Source organism: Diceros bicornis, chromosome 4 (assembly GCF_020826845.1).
Source record: "Diceros bicornis minor isolate mBicDic1 chromosome 4, mDicBic1.mat.cur, whole genome shotgun sequence".
Taxonomy (NCBI): domain Eukaryota; kingdom Metazoa; phylum Chordata; class Mammalia; order Perissodactyla; family Rhinocerotidae; genus Diceros; species Diceros bicornis.
This window is the reverse complement of record NC_080743.1, coordinates 5,256,650-5,284,074: the sequence shown is the minus strand read 5'-3', so window position 1 is coordinate 5,284,074 and position 27,425 is coordinate 5,256,650. Positions and strand designations below refer to the sequence as shown.

Below are 27,425 nucleotides of genomic sequence, written 5' to 3'. Positions count from 1 at the left end.
ACAAAATAAGACATAGCTTTTGCTTTCAAGGAGTCTAGTGGGGAAGAAAAACATACAAATGGATCATCATACACGGCAGGATAAGGCTGAGATAAAGATAAGCCCAGGATGCTCAGGAGAGTGCAGACAGCAGCTTAATACAGCCTGAGGGAAGGGATGTTGACCCCTCAGTTGAGTCAACCAGCTGGAGTTAGCTTGGTGAAGAAAGGGGAGGCGGGGTGAGAAAGTGCTAAGGTGCTCTGAGTAGAGAGAGAGAATGACATGTGCAGGGAAGTGAAAGACAGCAAGGCGTCTGAGAAACTGCAAGTATGTCAGCGTGAAGGATGGAGTGTAAGAGAGATGCTCCTGAAAATTGGCTGTACTGTATGTTAGCAATGTATGTTGCAGACAGGACAGAAATTGGGGAGCATACTTAGAGACCCAATAGTGAGTTATGAAATCTATTCAATGGGTCTTGGCCAGTATTTATTTAAAACAATAAAAGACTAGACTTGAATAGAAAATATCATGTACAACATATAGTGAGGTAATGTTTCACAAAACACACACATATGTTGGGACCGGGTCTTGATGTAAAATGTAGGTCTTACTGTGAGTCATGATCAAAAAAGTTTGAAAACCACTGATCTAGTCTGTACATTCCGAGGGGCAGACTGCCCCCTTTGGACCTATTCAACAGGGCTCCCTTGGGGCGCCTACTATCTATTCCTTTCAAGAGACAACGAGAGGTCACTTGGAACAAACCTGTCCCAGTTTCTTAAACACTTTCTGTACCGCTAAGTCCGTGATCTAATTCTAAATCTCAAGTGGCTATACAGATAAACTCCAACAACCAGGGCTATTTCTGAAAAGCAATTAATATTTCCATTTTGAAGAAGTGAGAAAAAACACACGCACAAAATGAAGCTTCAAATGACTCCAAGAAATTTTGGGGCCAGTAAAAAGTTCTCTGACCAGCTATGTTTTCCACAAATGAATCACCCAGGTACAGAGCCAACGCATGTGAGTCATGAAACACACCCTGAGTTATATCTTTGTCTTCTTTTCCTTTACACAGGGATTTTCCCTAAAAATTCTTTTTGGATTTTATTCCTCACTTTCTCTTCTAATTCAGTCAATTTCTTGACAGTTTCTCTGCTCTTTGATTTTTCTTTTACATTATTTAGTCGTGTTTCTCTCCTCTTTTGTCTCATCATTCTGAAATAATAAAAAAAGTTAAGATACAACAAAAATCCATATAAAATATGGCTTTAAAAAAGAAAGAACTTAAAATGTTATTGTTTCTTTTAAACTTATTGCTCGTCTGTTTGCAAAGCACAAGAGTCAAAGAGAAAGTTAACAGAAGTAGTTTAATAAATACTTCTTAACTAAATTATCTAATTTAGGCTATTAAGATAGTGGAGATTGATAAAAACAAGTCAAAAATTCACTCTGGGCGTAAATTAATTAGATTGTTGGCCAATATCAGTAGAATTAATCAGAAATTGTGTTTCATGGGTCAGCACAGGCATTTGTCTATGAACCAACAATCAAAAGTCAGTGTTGGAAATGATGGCTTCTCTCTCCAGCCCTAATGATTTATCCTTCTCTAAGAACACATCTCTCTTCTCTGAGCTATAAAAACACCAACTTGTATTGGGAAGAGCTTTTGTAGAATCATAGACTTCTTGAACTTGAAAACAATCTGCAGGATTATCTGGTCCAGAGTTTCTCAACCAGTTTTATAAGGTTGAGAACATAAAAATATCACATGCCTGCCCTTTACAGAGATTCAGATGGCCCTTGGTTGGGATTCTGTGCTTTTTATATCTCTATTGGCTAAGAAGAGTTTGTCAAGCTTTATTGTCTGTGGTTTCTGGAAATATTTTTCTTTTATTTTTTAAACGAAAAATGCAGTGTTGCTTATGCTTTACTAAACTATGTTTAGAACTTGGGAATCACTGACGTAATCCAACTCTCTCTTTTACAGATCAAGAAAATGAATCCCAGAGATAGCAAATGATTTTACCCGGGGCTCAATCCTCCACGGACCTGGCACAGTATGTACAAAGCACATAGCAGATGGCCGATAAATATTCAATTCAACCACCTTTAAAATGGCCTTAAAGGAAAAGAATGAGCAAGAAAGTGAATGACAAGAAATAATTTATTGAGCTATAATCCCATGGCTAACATTTGCTGGGGAGGGTGATTTTCAGGGGACTTCAGAATTTGCCCTTAATTTCTGTCACATTTTAGTCACTCTGCCAAAAAGCCCCAGGCAAATAGCTGCTGCACGTGAGGGGACACTTGTCCAAGCAAGCGGTGTGAAAACAAAGCTGCTTTGTTGGGAGTGGCTCAGTGCTCGTCCCTCCCTCCCTGTCTAACCTCAAGGACCTCAGGAAAGGTCATTTGCGAAGTTCTGGTGTGTACATGAGTAAACTTGAATCATCATGTGTCACAATCAGAACCACTAACCCAAATGCCCCCGACCAGATTACCATGTCATCCTCAAAGAGGCTATTATGGCAGGTCCGGGCTGCTAGGTCACCAGGGTACTCTGGCTGGGCTTGTTTTTCCTCTTATCCCCAGGGAGCTCTGGCCCATTGCAAACATTTATACCTAAAGCCATTGGAAAAATATATTGAATTCATTCAAATTTATCAGAAAGGACAGAAGGACAACAGAAATATTTCTGTCACTTTTCAAATCATGTAGATTTAAAGCGTCTGAGGGAGTTTCAGGCACAGACTACATCTGAAAAGGCAGAAGGAAAGGGGAAGTAGAGTTCATTACCTGAGTAATTTGGACACTTAAAACAATAAGGAAAGAAGAGCGTATTTTATATGGGGCAGGTATTTGAATTACGTGTGTTCACTGATTACAGTGATCAAAATTACGGGATACTTGTTCAACTGTCTAGCTCATTCCATTTAATAACTGTTGTTAGCATTTTGTGAGCACCCACTACTTGGTCGGCTTATGTTTGGTGCTTTCTGTGGGTTGCTCTGTCCTTCTTACAATAACCATACAAAGTCAGTATTACTAACTTCGTCTTTCAAACTGGTGAGCAGTAAAGCTAGGATTTGTACCCAGTGTTACCTGTCTCCAGATAATGAATTGACCTTCAAAGCCTCTAGTAACATTCTAATTTCTCATTTTGCCTTTTAGTAGCTGTGCAACCTTGGGCTAGTTACTTAACTTCTCTCCGTCTCATTTTTTTAATCTTCAAAACGAGGTTAATGACAGTGTCTGCCTAAGCATTTCTTATATGGGAAATAGGCACATGAAGCGCTCGCTGGCACAGAGTAAGCATTCAGCCAGTTGTGGGCTTCTGTCATTATTGTGATGATAGCTTATTATCAGTCTGTCTGCATATAACCTGGACAGTTAAGATGCCCAGATACTGAGACCAAAGTTTTCTTACTGACCTCAATTATCTGGAAATTTGTTGTAAAAATCAAATCTCAACTCACAACTACATGGTGGGAAAAGATCAGGTCATTGCCAGTCCTTAGGGCCCATGGAGCTTAGCTTATGCTGTGTCACATATGCCAACCCATTTGACTTCAGGGGAAATTGTCTTAACATAGGTCACCGGCCTTGCAAAAATCAACAACCATAAACTCTTTTCTTTAACAGGCTGGTTATTCTGAAAAGAGGGAACTATCAATACAATACATAAATTCTGTAATCATCCCCAATGAATTAGTCCTTCATTTTGAGAACATGGGAGAGTAGACAAAAGTCTCAACATAGGTGAAAACAAAATGAGTTTCTGAGTAAATTTTATAGAACGGTGGCAATATATGATAGCACATTGATATACACAATAGCCTGATCTGGCGTGGATGCTCACTGCTCTGCTATTACACTGTACTTATTAAAAAAAAAAAAGCCTAGATTCTGGAGTCAGACTTCCTGGATTCAACTCTTTGCTTCTCCACTTGTTAGCTTCCTGATCTTAGAAAAATTATTTAATCTCCGTACAGCTCAAGTTTTCTTATCTGTAATATGGACATTTTAAGAACCCCTACCTCACTATATCTATTTTAAAGATTAAGGGAGATATTACATATAAAAGCACTTAGCCCAGAGCCTGACTGATACAGAGTAAGGGCTCAATAAATGTCAGCTATTGCTATTCGTTGGCAATCTAAAGCTTTCTGTGTCAAGTAAAGATTTTGGACCCCTTCTCCATTCATGAGATCTTGGCAATGGGGAGATTCAATGGTGATTTCTTGGGTAGAGGATGTGCCCTTGTTGCCAACAGAAACCTAGCAAGCTGTGGGGTGCAGTGGGACACAGCATCCAGCTTAGACCTTTTTTAGGTATAAGGCTCAAACTCAGCCAGTCAGTTTCTATCATCATCCTGACAGGCTGCTGTAGTTCACCTTTCATGGAGGCCACGGTGCCTCCCTCTAAGTTGGGGTGTGAGAGGTTGTGGGGTAGGGGGAGGGCTCCTTGTGGTCAAGTCTCCAAAACAGCTTCATGAAGGTTTATTAAGAGCTAGGATCTAGCAGGGGGTACGGGAGTATTTGCTTACTCCCGGCATTGGAAATTACCCTTGCTTCCAAATTAAGCATCAGTTAAGTATGGCCACTGAAGTATGATTGCTGGTTGCTATAGAAGACTCATTTGGATTTTGTGTTAGATTCGCTTTTTATTCATGATTTCAAATCTCAAATGAACTCTCAATACTGCCTGAAGTCCCAATGAGTACTTACTTTCTGTGACACTATGTCCTACCTTCTCTCTTCTCAAACCTCCCATCTGACTCCCTCTCCACAATTTAAACCATCATATTAGAAAAGAACTCTCCAGTTTTGATTGACTTTGTGTACAAACCTATCTCATAAGATTGTTATGATGATTTAGTGAGTTAATAAATGAAAATTACTTAGAACATTATGAGGCACACAGTAAACTCTCGATAAATATTAGCTGCAATGATGACTATTATTACCTGTGCCCAAACCCACTTCTTCCTTCTTCCCTCTTTCCCCAGGTGTCCCTACTCCTGCCAAAGGCCAAGCCTTCAACCTGCTTTCTGGATCCCCCTGCCCTTTACCTCCTCTAGGATTGTTGCTTTGATGATTTCCCTTCTCTCTCCATCATAACCTCTCCTCCTTTCTGAGTTTTTTTCAGCAACATACAAACATGCTTTACTATCCTCAAGTGTTCAACCCACTCTGAATCTGGCTTCTATCCTTATAAGTCCAATAAATCTGCTCCTGTCAAGATCATCAATGACATTTATGTTACCAAAACCAGTGGTCACTTTTCTATCCTCAACCTACTTCAACACAGCCGATGGCCGTCTTCTCAGAATGCTCTCCTCTCTCAGGTTCTGTGACACCACGTTCCCTAGGGTTTCCTCGTACCTCTTTGCTCATTCCATCTCAGTCTTCTTCCCAATCCCTCGCTTCACTCCCCAGTATCTAAATGCTGTCATTTTCCATGCATGTGGGCCTGGACTTACAATCCCTCTACACTCTCACTCACGCCCATGGCTTTATTTACAATTTATATGCCGAAAACTCCAAATTTAGATGTCTAGCCTAACCTTTCCTATGCCCACGTGACATCTCCTTTAGGATGCATCACAACATTCAAAATTCACAGCTAAAACCAAACTCTTGATTTCCTTCCCACCCCACCTTCCAAAATTTCCTCTTCTAATCTTATCCATCTTAGTCAATGGTACCAACACCATGCAGTGGCTCAAGCCAGAAGCCTGGATTTCATTCTTGACTCTTCTTTCTCTTAATATTTCTACCTTTACCCCTCACATGTAATCCATTAGCAAGTCTTGTCTATTCCACCTCCAAAATACATTGCAAATCTGTCCACTTCTCTCCATCTCTGCTTCTCTGCTGTCCTGGACTAAGCAAACACCACCCCTTACCTAGACAGCTTTGATGTTCCTCTCACTTCCTCTCTTTTCCCAATCCAATTTATTATCCACATTGATGTCTGCATGAGCTTTAAGAAGTTATATAACATTTTCCCCTCCATTTTTTCCATTTTTCAGTGGCTTCCTAATTTGCTCTAGTGTAGCCCTAATGCTTTCCTCTAGCCTCCAAGGGCCTACAAGATCTGGCCACTGCCCATCTCCACCACCATTTCCTACTCTTCTCCCCAGCACACTCCACTCCAGCCACACTGGCCTCCTTTCTCAAATACACCAAGCTCAAGACCTTTGAACATTCTCTTTCTCTGCCTGGAATCGTCCCTTTTTTCCTTCTTGGATTTCTGGCTCCAAGTGAAATGTCACCTCCTTGGAGAGACATTTGCTCATTTTCCCATCTAAACCTCCCTTCCCTTCTCATTATTTTCTACATCTGTGCCCTTGTAATATCCTTCGAAGTACTTATCAAAATTTGTATATTTTCTCGTTTATAATCTATATCACCCTCCTGGTTCAAAAGGCATAATTTCTATTTTATTCACCACTAACAAAATGCCTGATACATAGCATAATCTACATAATACTTGCTCAATAAATGAGTGAATAAATAAGCAGTCATCAAAATGTTAATCTTAGCAGTTTCTAAAACCATAGAACTGAAGCAGAGCTTTGGCCAAACTCACTTAAAAAGCTGGACCATGACAAATTATTCTCCCAGAAAGTGGGGCCAAGTTCTGTTGATGATGGAGCATCTCATGACTGTGACCTGACCTTTCCTTTCTCCAATTTATGCAGATTATATGCCTCCTCTTCAAACTCCTTACCCTTGATTATTCAATTCCTAGCCATTTAATTCCCTGTCCTTGAAGAAATGTCTCCCCATATTTCTAGCCTACAAGGTCCTCATGATCCTCAGAAAACCTGTAGCACTCACTTAATTTTATTCCATTTTGTGCATTTTTTATGAGCCAGGCACTGGCTTAGGAAACGAGGCTCAAACATAAAGTTCTTTGAACTAATATTTATTCAGCATCTTTTGTATCAGGCTATGTTAAGCATTTTATAATATTAACACTCATTTATTCTCACTGCAAACCCATTTTCTATTTAACAAATATTTTTACAGCGCATACTATGTACCAGGCCCTAGTCTAAGGACGATACAAATATTAATTCATTTAATCCTCATAACAAACCTAAGAGGTAAGTAGTAGTATTGTCCTTACTTGATAGATTGGGAAACTGAGGCAAAGACGTTATTTGCTTAAAACCACAGAACTAATAAATGACAGCCAGAATTTAGGCCTAGGCAATGAGACTCCAGACTCTCCATTCTCAACCATTGTTCTAGACAACCTCTCTACTCCTGTCAAGTAGGTGTGATTACTCCTGTTTCACCAGGAGGAACTCTGGACTCACAGGGTAACTTTGCTAGGGTTACACAATTAATTCATGTATCCAACATCAAATATTTATAGAGTGTCTACTGAATTTCGGGCACTGTGCCCGAGTTCAGAGATACACAATGTTAAACAGACTTGTCGTCAGGGAGTTTACAATCCAGCTAATATGTGGGCATTGTGGGATTTAGATTTAAGTGTTTCTGACTCCAAAGCTTATGACCTTTCCATGATCCCATTCTAATAGAGTTAGATCAAATTGTTTGGGTTCAGAGATGAACCCTCAAGTTCCAGGTGGTGGAAGTGGGACAGCTCTGAAAGGCTTCACCGAGGAGGAAACCACCACTTATCAGTTTTCTTGTGATTTAAATAGTTAAATGTTTCACATTTAAGTATCATTCCCATCCTCACTCGCTGCAATCCCCTTGAGGACTGGGACTCTAATTTAATATTGCTCATAAGTGTTTGGGACAGTGCTACACACATAGTCAGTGTCCAGTAAAGGGATCTTGAACAAGAGTGAATGGTTGAGTTTTCACAACGGCTAACAAAGCTGGCAGTATTAGTTTTGCTACGTTTAAGATTTCTTCAAGCTTCTTCAAACTCGAGCACTTAATTACCATGGCAGACATACCCTAGCTTTTCCTGGCTCTTCAGGGACTGTGACTCAAAGACTGAATGCCATAAAACCAGGAGGTGTCCTGAATATTCTCTTTATCACATGGTCCAAGTCCTATGCACTTCCAGATTCAACGTTGTCCTCCCCAGGGAACCTCACAGCCCCATCCACCACTACCATGCCCTCCGGAATGAGCAACCCTGACCCTCTGACCACAAATTGTCTCATATTGATGTTGCCAAAACAGGCAAACTGAAGCCTCACATTTTTCTCACCAGTGCAGTGAGAAGCACCAGGGCCTTGGACCTTGGAAATGATGAAAATCCAACCCAAATGTATACAGAGCAAACAGCACTGTTTGCCATGCTGTCTTGTTTGTTTTGGAGGAATGGGGATTTATTAATAATGAAGTTTCACCATGTGGCAGGCACATCTGGGTCACAAAGAATCAGTCATAGAAAGTAACTCAGGAAAAACCCCATTAAGTCACCTAGTCCTGCCTCTGCCAAGGCTGTGGGCTATGTTTCTGCCTTGTGAGTTTTCACAGCATTTCAAAATAAAAGATGAGATCAGAAGTGATCTCTCACCTGTGATTCAGAATTATCATGAATGATGGTGCTCATGATGGGAGAACATAAAACAAAACACAAAAAGTCTCAACTCCTCAAAGGTTCAGCTCATAACCCTGAGTAGGCTGTTCCCTCAAATTTACACAGGAAGAAAATTGACTAGTAGACTTCAATTAACAGAAGCACGGGGCATCTGCTATGGAGACTCAGGAGCAAAGAAAAAAATCTGCATTTATTTATTTAGCACTTATTTATTTAACCTTCTGGCTGGGCTGCGTTGTTGGATTTGGTTTTACATCCTGAATTACAAAATTTATGATGGGAACGTGTGTCAGCTGTTTGCCGAAGGAAAGAAAGACCTCTGTTCTTTGTCTTCTCTCATAATAGAGCCAAGGGTCCTACATGTTTGTTCAGAGAAGTTAAAATATGTAAGAGCATAACCCTAGCTGGGCTTCCTTTTCTACATTTCTGTCCTTTCTCCTGACAGTACCCTGAGCAGGCTCCTGGTACCTCCTGCGTAGACCTCTCTGCAGCCCTTTACTTGGTCTCCTCTCAAACCCCTCCAATCCATCTGGCCAACGGCTACCACAATCAGAATCAGCTACGATTTTCTGAGAGCCGACTACACGCTTCCTCTACGCATAATGTGATCAAACACGTATCCTACACTTAACTGAATTCTCACAACCACTTTTTGACATAAGGAAGGGTACAATATGGACAGTAGTCAAGGGCATGGCCTCAGGATCAGGCAGAAAGAATTTTCAATCGTAGCTCCACTACTTTTTTCTCCAGCTTTATTGGGATATAATTGACATATAACAGGGTGTAAGTTTAATGTGTACAACGTGATGATTTGATATTGGGAAATTATTATCATAGTAAGATGAGTTAACAGATCATCACTCCACTACTTTTCAACGGAGATTTTGGGAAAGTCAATATTCTCATTCGTAAAGTGGGAATAAGAATAGTACTGACTTCACAGAGTTGTTTTTGTTTTTAAAATAACTTTATGGAGGCTTATTTTGCATATCATATACTTCACCTTTTTCAAGCATACAATTCAATGATTTTTAGTAGATTTACTAAGTTGTGCAACCATCACCATAAATCAGCTTAAAAACATTTTTATCACTCTAATATGATCCCTTCTGCATCTTTACTGTTAATCCCCGTCTCCTGCCCCTGCCCCACTTTTTGTCTTTATATCTTTGCTTTTTCTGGATATTTCATGTAAATGAAATACAATATATGGCATTATATAATATACAGTATCTCTTATCTGGCTTCTTTCCCTGAGCATAATATTTTTGAGGTTCATCCATGTTGTATGTAGCATATACCCTTAGTTCCTTTCCACTACTGAATAATATTTCATCACACGGATATAGCACCTATTGTCTATCTATTCACCAGTTGATGGACTGTTAGGCTGCTTCCACTTTTTGGCTATTATAAATAATGCTGCCAAGAATATTTGTGTTCAAGACGTTGTGTGGACATATGTCTTCAGTTCTTTTGTGTAGATATCTAAGAGTGAAATTGGTGGTTCATATGGTAAATTTATGTGTAACTTTTTAAGAACTCACAGAGTTGTTTTGAGGCTTAAACATTACATAGAAATGGCCTAGCCCCATACTACCCGGAGAGAAATGGTGAATGAAAATGGTTGTAGTTGTTGCTGCTGCTGCTTCTTTGTAGGAGGTTTCATCTTGCTTACTGTGTAGATGAGGAGGTAAAATAAACCTCAGAAAGCACTATCAACTTGCTTAAGACCACACTGCTAATCGATGGATGAACTGGAATTCTCTCCCATGTTTTCTGACTCCAAGCCCGCCACTGCTTCCTGTCACCATAGCCAATGACATGTTAACCATACCGAGGAGCACAGCTCTGATGATCATTGCCCTGCAGAACGAATACCAGCGGCTCCTCACTGCACACAGAACAAAATCTCAACCTCTGTGCCAGGTATACAAAACCCTCTGTTATTTTTCCCACCTACCTTTCCTGCCTAACCTCCCACCACACTCCCCCCTCCTTCACACATCCCTCAGGATGACTTTCACTCCGACACTCAGCCCCGCCTCTTCCAGCCACTACACCTTTGTCTGAGCATGATCTGCTTTCTTGGATGATATTTCTCACTTCTGCCTCATGAAATCTTCCCCAGCCTTCAAGGCAGAGTTCAAATCAGATCTCTTATACCTTCATCATCCCTATAGCCCTGGTCAGAATTAATCTGTATTCTCCTAATTTCCTTGGTTATAATAGGTGCTCAGTGAAGATGCTGATGTGAGCCGAAATGACTAAAAACACTCAGCTGTGTAATGAATGACCCAGCTTTGGGAAGCGCTAATTTTTTAAAATTCAATCAAAATTCATTTATAAAATTCCTAGGTATAGCGCAGTACAGAGTATTATTTGGACCTGGATTAGGATCCTGCTCCTAACCACCTTCCTCTGCGTGTCCAGAGCACTTCATTCTTTTTTTTTTTTTTTTGAGGAAGATTGGCCCTGAGCTAACAACTGTTGCCAATCTTCCTCTTTTTCTTTTTTCTTTTTTTTTTTTCTCCCCAAAGCCCCAGGACATAGCCATATATCCTAGTTGTAGGTCCTTCTAGTTCTTCTATATGGGACGCTGCCTCAGCATGGCTTGATGAGCAGTGAGTCAGTCCGTGCCCAGGATCCCGACCAGCCAACCCAGGGCTGCCGAAGCGGAACGCTCGCACTTAACCGCTGCATCACAGGGCAGCCCCCAGAGCACTTTATCCTTATCACGCTGTACTATATACCCGTTTACGTTTGTCTGCCCCACAAGACTGTGATCAACTCCAGAGAAGAAACTGTCTTACTCATTCCTGGATGCCCGTCCCCCAGCACAATGCCTGATTCACATAGTCGTGGCGAGTACTCACCAGGTGCTTTTAGAGCGAATGAACAAATGAACGAGAGGGTGAGTGAACGAGAGAATGAGCTGCTTTCTCTTTCTGTCACACACACAACACATTAAAAGTGGGTAGTACTCTTTTATCTGACATCAGAATTCTAAAAGAGGTTTCTCTTTTAAGAAAGACTCTAATCTTCCCGTTGGCCTACTGTTAATCCCCCTTTCTCCAGACGGCTCACTTGATTACGTCAATAAGTATATAAGTAGAATTTTCTTCCCAGACCACTTCCTTCCTTAACCCTTTCTAAGCAAGTGTCACAAAAAAAAGGAATATTTAAAAAGAAAAATTTTCCAAATTATATTTATGTAAGCTCTAAGATATGGTGACTTTTCCTAAGTAGTTTGTTGGATTCTACCAAGAATCCAGCAAAGGCTTTGCACACAGTACAAGCACTGTAAATAGTTGTTGCATAATTGGCTCCAACAAACATTTATTAAGTGCCAATGGGCAAGACCCAGCCGCAACCTTCCAAGACGCCTGGCATAAGGGGCTAACAAATATATACAATAGTAACAATAACAATAGCTATGTATTCAGTCATTACTCTGTGACAGGCACTATTTTAAGGGTTTTACATGAAATAACTCATTTAATCCTCATAACAACTCTAAGAGGAATAAATTAAAAAGGAAGAAAATGAGGATGAAGAACATGAGGTATAGAGGAGGCTTAAGAAGTAAGAAGCCTAATAAGTAGCAATCTGGCTCCAGAATCTCCCTACGGAATGCTTTTCAGCTTAGGAGAGGGACCACATCCCCTTATTTTCAGTTTCCCCAGTACCCATAAGCACTCAATGACCATTTGCTGTTGAACTGTGCCAACTACAAGGCTGGCAGGGGTTAGGAAAATAGTAAAGATGCACTGTGTTATGCAACAATAATATGGCCTAATATCAGGGTAGGAAGGGATGGATGAAGCCCAGGTTTGGAGCCAGATCAATGAGACCTGGGCTTGAACTCCAGATTCACCAGCAACTAGCTCAGGGTCTATTTCTTCTCTGACAAAAAATTATCCATCCCAACACCCACACACCACCATTTCTGGGCCAGGAGCCATTATGAAAGTTTGAAGGCTCTGTAAGATTGGATTCTAGACTCAGAGACTCAAAATAATTCAAAATAAAGATGACTAAGTCTAAAGTTAAAAGATTTACCTTAGGTCACACACCTGGTTGGTACCGGTACTAAAATTTAGTTTCCTGAGTTCCAGCCCAGTGCTCTTTCGCTTAAGTCACAGAGTTTCATTTGAGGTAGGGAAGTTGAACAAAACACCATAAGAAGCAAATATTCAAAACGGGACTTTCCAGAGCCAGCCTAGAATTGGACAGCTGCCTCCTTGTGTTCAGGGAGGCACGCCCCAGTTTCACTATAGACCTGAAATCTAACTCTCTCTCCTGTGATGTCAGAGGCTAGGGATATCTTTTAAGCAGTGAGTAATGCTCTGCAGATAAGTCTCCCACTGCTCTGCTATGTCCTAAAAATTCTCCCCTACCTCCTTTCTCTGCCGGGATGTCCTGCTCAATACCCAAAAGAAATACCTCTCAGTGAAGAGGACTTATTCCTGGAAGAGAGGAAGATACCATCACCTCCCTGCTGGCTCAGTTATTTCCCCAAGGGAAGACAAGGGCTTGAAGCACATTTTCTTATAAATTCTCTCTAGTTGTAGAATCTGGAGAAAAGAACAGAGTAAAGATAGAACAAGAACAGGAGGGCATTGTCCAGAGAAAGCTGAGTGTGATTGGAGCAGCAGATGCAAATATCATCTCAAGGGTGTAGGTACCTGAAGACAGGGACCTGTGCGGGCATCACCTGCAGGACTTGTAGCTACCTGATAGCACAGAGGGCTGGTGCCAAGTATACAGGAGCCAAACAAGCCAGGGTTCAAGTCGCAGCTCTGTCACTTACTAGCTGAGTGTCTTATACTCCTAGTTACCCTCATGGGGCCAAGGTTTCATTGGTTAAAAAAAAAAATGGGATAATAATATTGACTTCATAAAGGGTTGTTGACGATGAAAAGATCTCATTGCAGTTCCTAATAGCAAATCTGATCCTTAGCAGGGCTTTAATATTGTGTTAACACTTCTCCGCCATGCCTTATAGTTGAAACAAATGCTTTATAGGGAGCTCTTCGGAAACAAAGAAAACACTTTGGGGACAGTGTAGAGTTGAAAGTGATTGACCAAACCACTATTCTATCAGATATCCTCATAATGCGGGAAAAAAAATCTCAGAATTGACTGAGTCCACGCTTCCTCTGAATGAAAGAATCCCACGTTAAACTTTCTACGTCTGTCTCCCTAAGTGTTCTTCCAGCTGGGGAATGCAGAAGGAACTGCTTCCCAGGGGAGCCCATTCCATTTTCCACCAAATCTCTAACAGGTTAAATGGCTCACTAAGGCAAAATCTTCTCTTTGATAAATTCCTCCCACTGTAACGGCCTTTGCTTTGCCCCGGCAGCACAGAGCAGTGAAAAAGGAGTGTTTCCCCACCACCATCCCCTGCTCAAGATCGGAGGAATCTCCTCCACAGAAACCTCAGGAGTGGGACGTACGCAGTAAGCAATCCCACTAACAAAATTAGGAAATGGAATAGAGGAAGCACGTGCCGCTGCTGCAGAACAGAGGAGGTAGACATAAGTGTGCCCACAACTCGAGTAGAAGTTACTCAAGACCTGAACAAAAGGTAAGATTTAGGGCAAAAGAACCTGGTGAGATGCTAATTCCTTAAACTCCAGAAGGTATCAACAGTAGGCTCATTTCAAAAGATAAACGAGGATGAGGAGGAAACTGCGCCTGCAGGCAGAATCACAGGTCTAAGATATCCCAGGCCGGAGGCCGTTAAGGGAGCCACCTGTCTTAGTGTTAAAGTGCCCGGGGATCTTTCTGAGTGTGGGAATACAGGAGTGAGAGAGTTGCCTGGTGCACAGGTGCTCTGCAAAGGGGCTGAGGCCTCATCCTGAATATGTGCTTTCTCAGTGACAGGAACACAAGACTCAGAGGGAAAATGGAGACAAAGAAGTTTTAAAATTCACGGTTGAGAAGGAAGGAGTGAGTCTCAAGGATGACCTGGAGAACAGGTTTGACATTCAAATTTCCAAATCGTGTAAAAGCATATGAATGTTTCAAACCCATTCTGTGGAAGTAAGTAATATACATAAAGAGCATTCCCATTTCACTCCTACCGACCCCCAGCCCCGAGATATTTCAGGCCAAAAATTAACTTATTTTTGAGAAATTTCTCCCAATTGAGTTTAAGATAATTGGTTGGGGTCTCCAGACCTGGAGCACAAATTGACTAGCATCCTTGTAAAGCGGAAGCCCTTTAGAGAGAGGGCTGTAAAGCTCTTTTTCTCTCACAGCTGCTCAGTAGAGAGAATGGTGAGAAGAATGGGGACGCCCTGTGGTGTCACCAGCATTTAGCAGGTGTTCTGCTACTGCCTGGGCACTGTACCGTGTTCAAAATACCAACCTGTGCACTCTGGTCTTTCAAACTCTCATACGGTTTTCAAAACACTTCTGACCTGGGAAGAACAGTTATTTTACTATGTTTTGAAGAAAGGCTTAATTAGTTAGAAGGAATACAAAATTTTTATTTTCCTGGACCTTATATATTTTATTTGTCATAGAGCTGGGCATAATTGTGGTCTGATTCCCAAGACAGGTTTTTTTTGTTTGTTGGTTGGTCCTTTTGATGGTTGGTTTTACGTGGCAACTTGGCAAGGCTATGGTACCCAGCTATTTAATCAAAATTGATCTAGGTGTGGCTGTGAAGGTATTTTGTAGATGTGGTTAACATCTGCAATCAGTGGACTTTAAGTAAAAGAAATGACCTTCAATAATGTTGGACCTCATCCAATCAGTTGAAGGTCTTAAGAGCAAAAACTGACATTTTTCGGAGAAGAACAGATTCTGCCCCAGGACTGAGCATTAACTCCTGGCTGAGTTTCCAGTCTGCTCAATGGATTTCAAACTCGCCAGGCCCCACAACTGTGTGAGCCAAATCCTTCAAATAAATCGTCTATATATTTATATATATATTCTGCCACTGGTCTGTTTCTCTGGAGAATCATGACTAACATGGTCCTTATCTTCATGTAGCTTTTTCTCTAGAGTCTTATTCCCATATAGTGCAAACTCAAGATCAGAGCCTGTGTCTTATTCACGTTAGTACATATTTCCCCTCCCCACTGGCTCTGTCACAGGCCATAATAAAAAACTTAGCTTAAGAAATACACAAAAGCTAAACAAATAATGAATGATGTAGGAAGAACTTATGCCCTTGACGTAAAGAACGATGATGCTTTTAAAAAGCAACACAAGACATAGTCCGATATAATATAAAATGACGAGGCAATTATTACAATGGGCAGGACTAATGGTAGGGGCTTTCCGTAGGTAAGTTTTCAAGTCAGATCAAGAAGACTATACGGAAAGCGGTTGGAAGTGTGAGGGGCATGGAGAGAGGGGCAAATCAGAGGAAGGCCTAGAAATGATCCGAAGAGAGACAGACTGGTCCAACTAGCGAGGAGAGAGGAAGAAATAATGGAAAACCAGGTCAGTGAGGACAGAGGCCCATTGTGTCCACAAAAAGCAAACGAAGAACTCTTATTTTCCCCTGGGATAAAGAAGTAACAAACCAGCATGCACGCGCACACATGGCACAGAACTGGCACATGTAGAGCTGAAGGATCCATTGTTCGTCAGTGCAGGTTCTCTGCGTGGAGACGTCAAGGAGCTGTTGCCACCGAAAGCCTGAGACTTCCCAGCTGTACAAATACATGAAAAGCCCCTTCCAGTGCCTCTGTGCCACACTCAAGGTGGGTGTTTACTTCACAGACCGAGCCTCTGTTAGCCCGAGGCCCTGTTAGCAACGCAGGGATGAAAAGGAAGTCACAGCGTCATGTTCTTGGTAGGATGACTGGCACTTTTGGTGTGACTGTCCTTCCAAAGCCAGCACATAGAGAGCTCCGGAGGTTCAGCCTGGCCTCTGCCTTCCAGAGAGAGTCACACGGGCTAAGAGTAGGAAACGGCTCTTTCATGAGCTCAATTTTCTTTCTGTGCAGATGGCAATCCAGATTGGCATCACAGATTTTGAAACAAATTTTTGTCCCGTGGACGTTGTTTCGAGTTCCCCAAAGCGAGAGCAGCTGGCAAAGTAATTCTTGGTCTCTCTGTCCCCATAAGCAAGCTCTGCCTTATCAGAATCTACCCCTCACTCACGGAAGCCCACGTCACCATGCCCAGGATAGCAATCTTTCTCTCCTTTTACTTACAATTCAGCACACTGCCTCTCTTTCATTGTTCATTCTTTTTTCAGCAAATATTTTTTGAGCAACTGCCCTGTGCCAGGCACTGAGCATACAGTCTAATGGCGTACGCAATCAAGAAAATAGGCAGTTACAATACAATAAAAATGCTAACATTTATTTAGTGCTTTCTGTGCGCTGGCCATTGTTGTAAACACTTTAAGTACCTTAGTTTTGCTCTCGTAACAATTCTTTGCCAAAGGTCCTATTATTATCCCCATTATACAGATGAGGAAACTAAGGCCCAGAGATGTTGAATTACTTGTGTATAATCACAAAGAAAGACAGGAATAAAACCAGACTAAACTCAAGCAGTCTGGCTCCAGAGCCTTGACCGTGGAGGTGGCTGCAAGGGGCAGGTGCTGAGTATCCTGACAGAGAAAGCACCTGTGCTGTGCTGGGGAGGGGCAGGAGGTGCCAGTCACCCAGATTTGTGGCTCCCGGAAAAGCGCCATATTTAAAATTCAAATCAGATCATGTCAATCTCCTCAAATCCTTGAATGGCCCCCCACTGAATTTAGAATTTAGAATAGAATGCACACGTTCTACCATGCTCTACAAGTGCTCTGCCCAACCTGGCCCCCCAACCTCTCTGGCCTTGCCCTCACGTCACCCTGTCCATTCAGGTCCTGGCTGTAGCCCCGTTTAGGTGCTAGTCACTGTCTCCACCCACCCAACTCCTACTCAGGGTTTAGGTGTCAAGTTCAAGGTCACTTATTTACAAAGGCCTTCCCTGTCCCCTAATCTACATTATTCCCCATAATAACTAATGATAATAATAACAAGAGCAAACATTAAATAATACTGGATGGTTGGCAGAGTTCTAAATGCTTTACATATAAGAACTCATTTACATATTACAACACTCCTAATGGTAAGTTCTGGTATTACTCCCAGTTTTACAGGTGAAAAGGAGGCAATATTACAGCACTCTGTGCTGTTCTTCATTACGATGATCAAATGTGTAATCACGTATTTCTTCATTTACTATGTCTGGGGTTGTAAGCTCCTCAAGGTCAGGCTCGGAATTCATTCTCTTCACCATTATCTCCAGTGTCTAACACAGTGTCCCATATGCAGTAGGCATCTAACAGATGTTTATTGAATAAACGAGTAAGACACATGTGGGAGACATTTATCTCAAGACTTACACATTTCTTACACATTGTCTTTACCACAATAAAATGGATAGACGAGAAAGGAACTGAAGGACGTTGTCTGTTACGTGGTAATGGTTACGGCTGCAAATACTTCAGCACCTTTGTTTGCTCTTCTGCTGTGAAATTCTCACCATCCCCCTTTCCGCTAGTTTTAACATCCGAGGTTTACAGTGGGGTGGAGGCAGGGACAGCGTGGTCTCGCCTAGAGGAAAGAGCATGGGTTTTCAAGAAATACAGACCTAGGTTTCGGTTCTGACTTGATCACTTACTAACCCTGTGGTCTTGAGTAAGCCCCAAATATTCCCTGAGCCTCCTATTCTGCATCTATGAAACACGGACACTCATATCTGCCAGACAGTTTAGTTGGGAGAATCAGGTGAGAGGATGCATGCAGAGGGCCTAGCACCCTGCCTGGCACATGGTGGGGGTTGAAGAACTGCTAGCTGCTTTCCTCTCCTGCAGTCAGAGGCAGGCATGTGGGGCTTTGGAAGACATCTAGTTTACCAGACAAGCTGCACTAGCCAGACAAGACCCTAGAAACCTGAAGAGACCCTAGAAACCTGAAGCCCGAAGTTCACCTGAGGGGGTGGGGCAAAGACCACATTATCTGATTACCAGGCCGCCTCCCCGGATCAAATGAACTGGGCCATCGCCATGGCCCCAGCTCACTCTTCAGACACAGCCAAAGAGGGGTAGGAAAAGAACACAAAACTCTGAGTGGTCGCTTTTGGTACTTGTCAACAGCTCTGGCTGGAGTAAGTGAAGACAATAAACTAAGAAAAGATCTAGTGAGTTCTGCTGCCTGTTCTCTATTTCAAGGGGACAGTCCCTGCTTTGTTTCTCTTCTCTTGAGTGAAAGACTGTTCCCTGAAATGCTCCTGGCTTCCGAGAACAGCTCTGGAGGCCACTCCATAAAGTGCTGGCCAGGGGTTGATCAGAAGCAAGCAAGCAGAATTCACCCTGCCCCCAGGATCATGCGGTCTTGGGGATGCCAGAGGGAGAAACGGGAACTTCAACGCTCCTCTTCCTTCCTCCTTCATCTCCCAATGTCCCTATTCATTCTTCTCTAGGCCAACCCTGACCTCCTTCTCATCTCCCTCTCTCCAGTGAAGAGGAGAGAGGGGGGAGGTGGTACGAGGGTGCTGTCTGCTTCCCAGAAGTAATGAGAGAAGGCGTAAGAGCCTTTCCAGAAGGAGTCGAGCCCTCCCTCAGGCTGGACTCTGCTGGGTTTTATCTGTTCTCCGCTGGAAGCTCTGCACCAGCTCCTGCTGCTACTCTGCTGAGCCCCGGGTTGAAAACCTCTGCCTGTGCAGGTGTGTGCCATGCCCTGAACGTGGATTTCAAATACGGCTATAATGCGCTGTGCAGCTGTAATCACTCTATCTTATCAAGTGACGTCCTCTCAGGCTTATGCAGAAGAAAACTCTCAGTTAGCCGAGACCCAGTTTATCAGAATCCTAACTGGGTGTTCTTTGCTCTCTATTTTCAAGAGAAAGAGCCAGACCTGTGTACTGTCCTCTGACATTTGGTATCAGCTCCATTCTCCTTCCAGCCCCTGTCGCTTTTCCTGTATGTCCTGGAGAATCCTACCTTCAGCTCCAAATCTATTTCCATATAATCAGATTTTTACCGTTTCAGCAGAAAAGAATCTTAAGCTTCAAAGAAAGATTGCCTTCTAGATTGACTTGCTATGGAAGGGAAGTAGATCAGAGCGTCTTAGACAGATCTCAACAAGGCTTTCTGTTTTGGTTCCTACTGACACCAGTAGGCCTGGGCTCTTAGCTTCACACAGTGACCACGTGCCACGTGCTGGGTACTATGGGAAGCTGTATGACACAAATAATACTGTAATACTGATGCCAATACTGACCTTCCTAAGTGCTAGGAGCTATTCTAAGTGCTTTTTACATGTTTATATATTTAACCTTACAACCAACATGTGAGGTACACACGATTTCCATCCCAACTTTGGAGATGAGGCACTTGGGACGCGGAGAGGTAAGTAACTTGTCCCCAGGTCACACAGGGTGGAGCTGGGCTTGGAAAGAGGCAGTCTGGCTCCAGAGTCCTCACTCTTAACCACCACACACGCAGCTTTCCTCATTTGGTCCTCACAGCAATCTTATGAGATAGAATACTAAAATGTCCACTTTCCGGATAAGAAAACTGAGTCTCAGAGGCTGGCCCCGTGGCCAAGTGGTTAACTTCAGCGTGCTCTGCTTTGGTGGCCTGGGTTTGGTTCCCGGGCACGGACCTACACCACTCAATGGCGGCCACGCTGTGGTGGTGACCCACATATAAAATAGAGGAAGATTGGCACAGATGTTAGCTCAGGGCAAATCTTCCTCAGCAAAAAGAAAAAAAACTGAGTCTCAAAAAAGTAACTCATCTGAGGGATTGACCTGGGAGTCCCAATTTCATACACTAATTGAATTCCTACTTTGTTCCAGGCACTAGGCTAGGCACCAAGAGCATTAGACGGTGTGATAAGCTAGTCACATTTTGTCATTTGTGTGTGCGTGTGAAAGAAAGTCGAGTGTAGTCAAGATTAGCCAGGACATCAGCATTGTGCACAGGCCTGAGCACTGGAAGATACTTGGACAAGCCTGAACAAAGCCACATATGAGCCTCCGTCCCTTTCTAGTGCTTTCCGATTCAGTCCTGGGCAGACATTCCTCTGTATTTGTTCATTTCATACATTTACTGAGCATCTACTACGTTCTAGGTCATATGCTATAAACTGGGGATATAAAAAAAGAAGATTAGTACTTGAACTTGGGACACTCTTAGTTTAGAAGGGGAGAAAATTAAATACAGCATAATGTGACAATTGCAAAATTGATATTTTGAGATAATAATTAAGATAATAATTGAGAGTAATTTTGGATGAGTTGCAGGGAGCACATCCAGAAGGTGGCATATGTGCTGAGTCTTGAAGGATAAAAAAATGCACTTTCCAGATGGGAATGGGTAAAGGAACTAGTGTTTATTAAGCATATACTATGTAGCAGGCCCTGGATTCAGACTATATCTTTAGTTTAATTCTGACTCCAGAATCCAAGAATCAGTAAGGATAAAGAACTTGTTCACAATGGCAATGTAAGAAAATCCCTGAGCTTCAGCTCACATGTTCACACATGTCAATGATATTTTCGGGAAAGGGCAGCCCAGGCAGAGGGAACAGCATGCACAAAGGCTAGAAGGCAAGAAGAGCCTGGCATATGTGAGGGACAGGATGTTCAACGCACATCAGCCATCAGCTGTGCGTGAGGACAGGGGTTAAAGGGAGAGATGGGGACAAAGAAGGAGTTACGAGCAAAATCCTGAAGGACTTCACATACCTGCTAAGAAATGGGGGTTTTATCCTGAAGGCAAAGGATAGCAAACTACGAAAATGACATGACCAGAACCGGGTTTTAGAAGAATAATTCTAGTACCAGAATGGAGGGTGGATGGGAGTAGGGGAAGACTCAGGACAATAAACCAAGTTGGAGGGCCACCACGATGGGTTAGGCATAGGAGGATGAAGCACTGAACTGAAGAGGGGGTGGGGAAAGACTAGAGAAAAGACTACAAGAAGGGGACTGTGGAAGGGGAAGAGAGAGAGAAAAGGGGGGACAGTGAAGTGCTACTCAAAGCCAGGAACACGAGATGAGGGGCAATGGTGGAGGGCGGGTGGAGCTGGGCCTCCAGATGAACCCAAGGGGTTACCAAAGGTGGCCAGATAGATGTCTGGCATTCACACACATACTTACGATAAGGAGGTGAGGGTGTGCAGGGAGTGAAGGCACAGGGGTTGGGAGGGAGATGAGTGCTAACACCAACATGGGGATTCTGACAACCAGCTCTGCGGAAAGCTGTCTGCTCAAGATGGCTGCCTAACCATGAACCTGGGAGGCAGAAGAGTCCAGGTGTGAGGTGAATCTTTGGCTCTGACTCCTGGGGCTGGCCAGGTAAATAGAGCTGTCAGAGAGACAGATGTTTCCTGAAGGGATCTCTCTGACACACCTGGGATCTGCATGCCCAGGCCTGCAGCGGGCAGCAGCTGGGGTTTGGGAGGACGCAGGCACGTGGGCAGCCTCCTGCCTCCTGCGGGAGCTCTGCAGACAGGCAGCTGAGAGAAGCGAATCTTTCTTCCCAGCCTCCTCCTCCACCCTTCGCTTCGGAGCCCTGGTGCCACAGCACCGTGCAGGCTGAAGAAAGGGTGATTCATAAATGAGGGGCTGCAGCTACAAGGCACACAGAGGTGGCAGAAAGGACAAAATTGTGTGTACGTGCATGTGTGCGTGTGTGTTTGGAAGATACTGTTTATTCAGGGAACTATATATCAAACACAGACTTACTGGCAGACAATAGAGATTTGCCTAGACAATTTATGCCACCAAATAAACATCAAGATGGGCCATGTAGAGCTAAAGGTGAGACACATTTTTAAAAGTGGGGTGTCTCCCTTCTTGGTCTCAATTACAGGAGATGATTTTGCACACAAAACATTGAGGCAACAATATCTGGGCATCTACTTGAGCCTACTGTAACCAAAGAGAGAGAAAGGCCGGAACTTAAATGCAAAAGAAAGAAAGAAACAGTGTTTGCAGATAGGTCTGCTACAGTATAAACTTTTTCCTTTCTCTGGCTTACTGCAGAGCAAAACCTGATGGTTGTCTTTGAAAAAACGTGTCTGTATCTAGGTCCCTGGCAGTGATTTGCCTCTGGGAGGGCCAGCAATCTATTTAATGACTCCATTGACGTCAATAGCATAACTGAAATACTTACTAACATGCATGATTCCAACTTTGGGGGTGGGGGGTGGATGGTGTTTCTCAGCAGTACAAAAACACGAAGTGGAGTTAGTGCGGAACGAACTCAACTCTTCAGGCAGCAAGAGAGAGAGGAGATGCTGCAGGTCTCATCGGTTCCGTTTAATACGAAGAAACATTCACACTAAATTTAGAAATTAATTTTGAAGTAGTGAAATAGCTATTAATGAGCAGGACTTTATTTTTGGCAACGTTTGCTCAAGTGTAACATTTTGACTATTCGCACTTCAGTCAACTTGCCAATGTTTTTGACTTAATTGTAAACATATATGAAATAATTGCAAATCAATATAAATAGCTCAATGTTGATGCTATGGGGTAAACTTTCACAAAAGGGCTGTTTTAGACAAAAGCAATTCTTACAAAACAACCATTGGGGGAATTATTCTCAGAATTACTGGAGCTTTTCTAGTGCATTTGCCCTATGGTTTTGTGTGCAGGCTGCCTGAACACTCAAGGTGAGAAATTAGACAATTATCCCGCAAATCAGGCCACAGAACATTCAGAACACTGAAGAAAAAGTAATTTGGTATTTCTGGTTTTTTCTCTTTTTCCTTCCCTCCAATCTCTCCTTTATCGTGAGTGGCCACAGCCTTTGGTAACAGGATTGATTTTATTCGTATCTGTCCATAAGTGTCGTAATCCTGCCTGACGGTTCTTGCTTAATGTAGAAACCCAGCAAACGTCCTGCTTCTGTGGGGCTTCGTTCCCAGTCATCTGACACAGACCGGCTCTCAGAGAGCTCTGTACTTGCGCACGCCCAGTCTGTCTTTCATCCTAGGCCCTGGCAGCTATGGCAAAGAATGAGAACCAAATCAATGCCATGACTTTCTGAATTTCTTAGGCTCCAAGATAACTCACTAAGCCCTGTGTCCACTCCTCGAATAGCCCCTGCCTATGGCACAACCACACGAACCTCCAGGGGGATATCCATAATCAAGCAAAGATATGGGAGAAACTCATACTGAGCAATAGGCTTCTTAGGAAAAAACCTCTTCTTCTGTGTCATCCAACAGTAAAGAGTCATTCCCTCCCCAGAATGGCCTGGACACATATTAGAAGAAATGGATTCCCATGAGCACTGAAGAATATTAATTAAGTCTGTTTCTGACTTAGGTCAACCTCTTTCACACTTGCCGGAAAGCCCTATATTACCTCATCCTATTTCTCCGTCCACAGGCTTTTCTTGAAATACATCTAAGTGACTGATGTTGAAAATCACCATAAACCAAGGCTGCAGATACCCAGGGTGGGAGAGACTTTGGGTCTGCAGCAATTTGGCCTGAAGTCCTAAGGCAATTCTCTAGTCACTTTGTGACATGTTTGCTGTCATTTCTGATGACCCATGGACTTGGGGGGTGTTCTTTATAACATCTGATCTGTTACACTTATGATGCTCCTGCTCAATATGTTTGCTGGTAAATTGTGGAGCAAGAAAATTTGTATAGAACATCCCATCTTACACATCGATTTGGATGCTAAAATGCTGTATGTATATATGATACCTATTATTATAAGTCAAGTCACATTTATATGAGTCAGAGGTTCTGGCTATTGAAAGCAATACTTCTCTAATCCTTTTGTGAAGCAAAGAATCACTTTGTAAAGGCAGTGAGCACTTGAATAATTTATCCTTTCAGTATATTCTTACTTTCATGACATACCTGTAATCACTACTGAAATGCATGCAAAAGCAAGGGATAGGATGGGTACAAAAAGTAGGACAATTATCCTACACACACACATACACACCACACACACACTCACACATTCACAAATGTACACATATACACACATTGATTTTCCTCAATTATCTGATTTTTTTCTGTTGAAATAGTTTTGAGGTCTGAAATCCTGAGAATTACTTCAATTTTCCCATCTGAATGTGCACAGATGATAGAACCCAAGTTCCTGGCTTGTTTTTGAGTGTTCTTTCTTCTATTCTATTTTTTTCCTTTTCTGTTCCAATCCTTATGCATCATGCAGAAAAAGCCTGGAATTTATGCTTGTGAAAAGGCAAAATGTGCTAAAAATTGAGATGCTCATAAAACTCCACAGCATTTGCATTTTTAACTCCCCAGGAGGAGTCACTGCATCTTTCTCCTTAATGTGGGGGCACATGATTTCCACACTGCTATACTTTCTGGGTTTTAAATTCTCCATTACTTTACTCTGGCTCTCCTGTTCAAAGTGCAAAATGTCAACTTTTTAGATTTAACTCTTTTTGTTCAAAACCCATATATCCACACTAATTATAGAGTATGTTTCAAACATCTTTTAATTTCAATGCAATAACTGGTGTTTTTTTAAAAGTAAAAAAACACAACTGCATAATTTTCATAGCCATAGAGATAAAAATATTGACTCATTATTAAAATTTAATTTATGAGCATTTTCCTTAAGATAAAGTCTCCAAACTCTGTGTAGTTCTCCTGGTCAATTCAACACTTACTGTCTTCCTACTATGTGAAAATAGCTCTGCCAAAGCATCCTGAGTGATAGAGAGGTGAGTAGGGTGCAGGCCCTGCCTTCCGAGCTCCAGTGCAGGAGACACATAAGCCTCAGTCTACCCTGGAATGGAATTGTTGCCATAGCACAAAAAAAGGAGCAATTACACTGTGTTTTTAAAAAGTTAGGATGTCTTTGCAGAAGAGGGAAATTTGTGTTGTACCACGAGAGCTGAAAAGAATAAGCTTGGTTAAACAGTGAGAAGAAAGGTACCATAGACCGAAAGATGTGCTTTGATTTCCCTCGTGAATTATTTCAGTTAATGATCAATTTGTAAGAGCAAATGTAGCAATTTAACCACGGTTTCTGACAACTAGCTTTTAAAATGAATTGCATTTCCTTCATTTGGATGCATTAAAAAAAGCCTTTTAAAAAGATTTGGCTTTTCTCTGTGTCTCTCCGTCTGTGTCTCTGTCTCTCTCTGTCTCTGTCTCTCAAACTTGCTTTTATACAAGAATATAGTTACCTAAGTCAGCCAGGCTTTCCGAACAAACTGGATTGTTGCTAAACGTTTAAATTATTGTGGGTTCTCGTATCTTTTAGTTTAGATTTCGATTGAAATGCATGGGTTCAACTTCAGTGCTAATAAATGAAAACCTGATCTTAGTATCACAAAAAATCATCTTGTAAAGCAGCACTCCAGCTTTCAATTCTGTTTGCTCTGAGCCACTTATTTTTCATTCCCCTTTAAAGTTCCTATTTAAATACACCTCTTTGTCATATGCTGATAAATATTAAAATAACAGGAAAAATCTGCCTGACTTATTCAAGCTGATAATAAGAACAAAACACAGGATGTGTGTGTCCTCCTTCCTTTTCTGACTGTGGTTAAGCGTTAAGAAGATTTTGAAACCTGTAATTACGTAATAATTGGTATCACTACATTCTCTTCCCAGTGAAAAGCCAGGATTTTTGTAGTTTGCCACAAAGACAGACAAAAACAAATTGCCTAAGTGGTATTGTTATTTCTTTGCTCCATTGTTTTAAAAAGAATTTAGCAAAAGATTCTCTAGTGTGCAGGCTGTGGTTACTGTGCCAATAATGATCTTTTCAACAGCATCTTTGGCTAATGAGCTAATTTATAGAACCATAAATATCACATATTCTCCTAATGTTTGTCAGTATTTATTACAAGAAAAAGAAAACATAGTTTAAATATTCAAATTGATGTCAAAAAGCATCTCAGAACATTTGGCTAACAAATCTGAGCAACGATGTCTCACTGGGGGGCCAATATGACAAAATGATAGGAGTTTCAAAACCACCTCCTTTGATCTCCAAGTATGTGACACCAGTTATATGTTAAAACACTCATTTAGTTTCTGTTGATAAAACTTCTAAAGGAATAGTACATCAGCACACCAGGTTTTTGAAGTCCACAGATAGAGTACTGTTTTCTTCTCTCTGTTTCATATCATGGGGCTCTCGAGGTAAACTCGCCTTTACTTAATATCTTCCTTTCACTTTTATTCTTGTTCTCAATCTTTTTCTCATAAAAAATATTTTTAAAAGCATGTACCATAAATACTTCAGAAGCCAATGAGCCAATGGAACCGACTGCCTTTGTTCCTTTCTTTTAAAAGTTGGGCTTTTGTATTATTTCCGTTATAGGTTCTTATGGCCGTGATACCAGCAAGAGAGCACAGCATCCGAGGAAGGAGGACGGGCAAGGATACAGGGAGGAGAACAGCACGGAGCAGACGAGGCCACGTGAGGTGTCAGTGATCTCAGCATGAGATCATCTTACTTCTTTCTCCTGTCGTTTTACTCAAGACCACTGCTACACTAGTGGGGACAGATTCAAGGGGAAAAACTCCATTTTGCACGTTTAAAAATGTCATCTAACTGGTTGCATCTTATGGCAAGAAGAATTTATGTTCAACATATCTCTATGACGTTCCTTCAAGGTGGCCCTTCCTCTCTGCAGCTCTCAATGCTGCATGAATAGCACATGCACATACTAAAAGATCTGAGGTTAGGTTTCTTTAAAAAAAACACCTTTGAGGAACAAAGTTGGATGATCTCCAAGAGAAATGATTTGTGACCTGGAAAGAGCCTTTGGTTTCACACCTGGAAAGGATGTAGATTTAAGTGGGATCCACAGTTGACGCTAAGAGGAAAACCACTAACATACCCTGTGGGGCCCTCAGGCCAACATGGGGGCACCTTGGGGCCTTTGAGGTTAGCTTTCCTGGGGGTCGCTG

General features: G+C 42.1%; 1 protein-coding gene across 1 annotated transcript in view; it reads right to left on the bottom strand.

The window, feature by feature from the left end:
- Window positions 1-27,425, bottom strand: part of PDE4B (phosphodiesterase 4B) — a 329,084-nt gene that overhangs the window by 74,533 nt on the left and 227,126 nt on the right. The gene's annotated exons all lie outside the window — the stretch shown is intronic.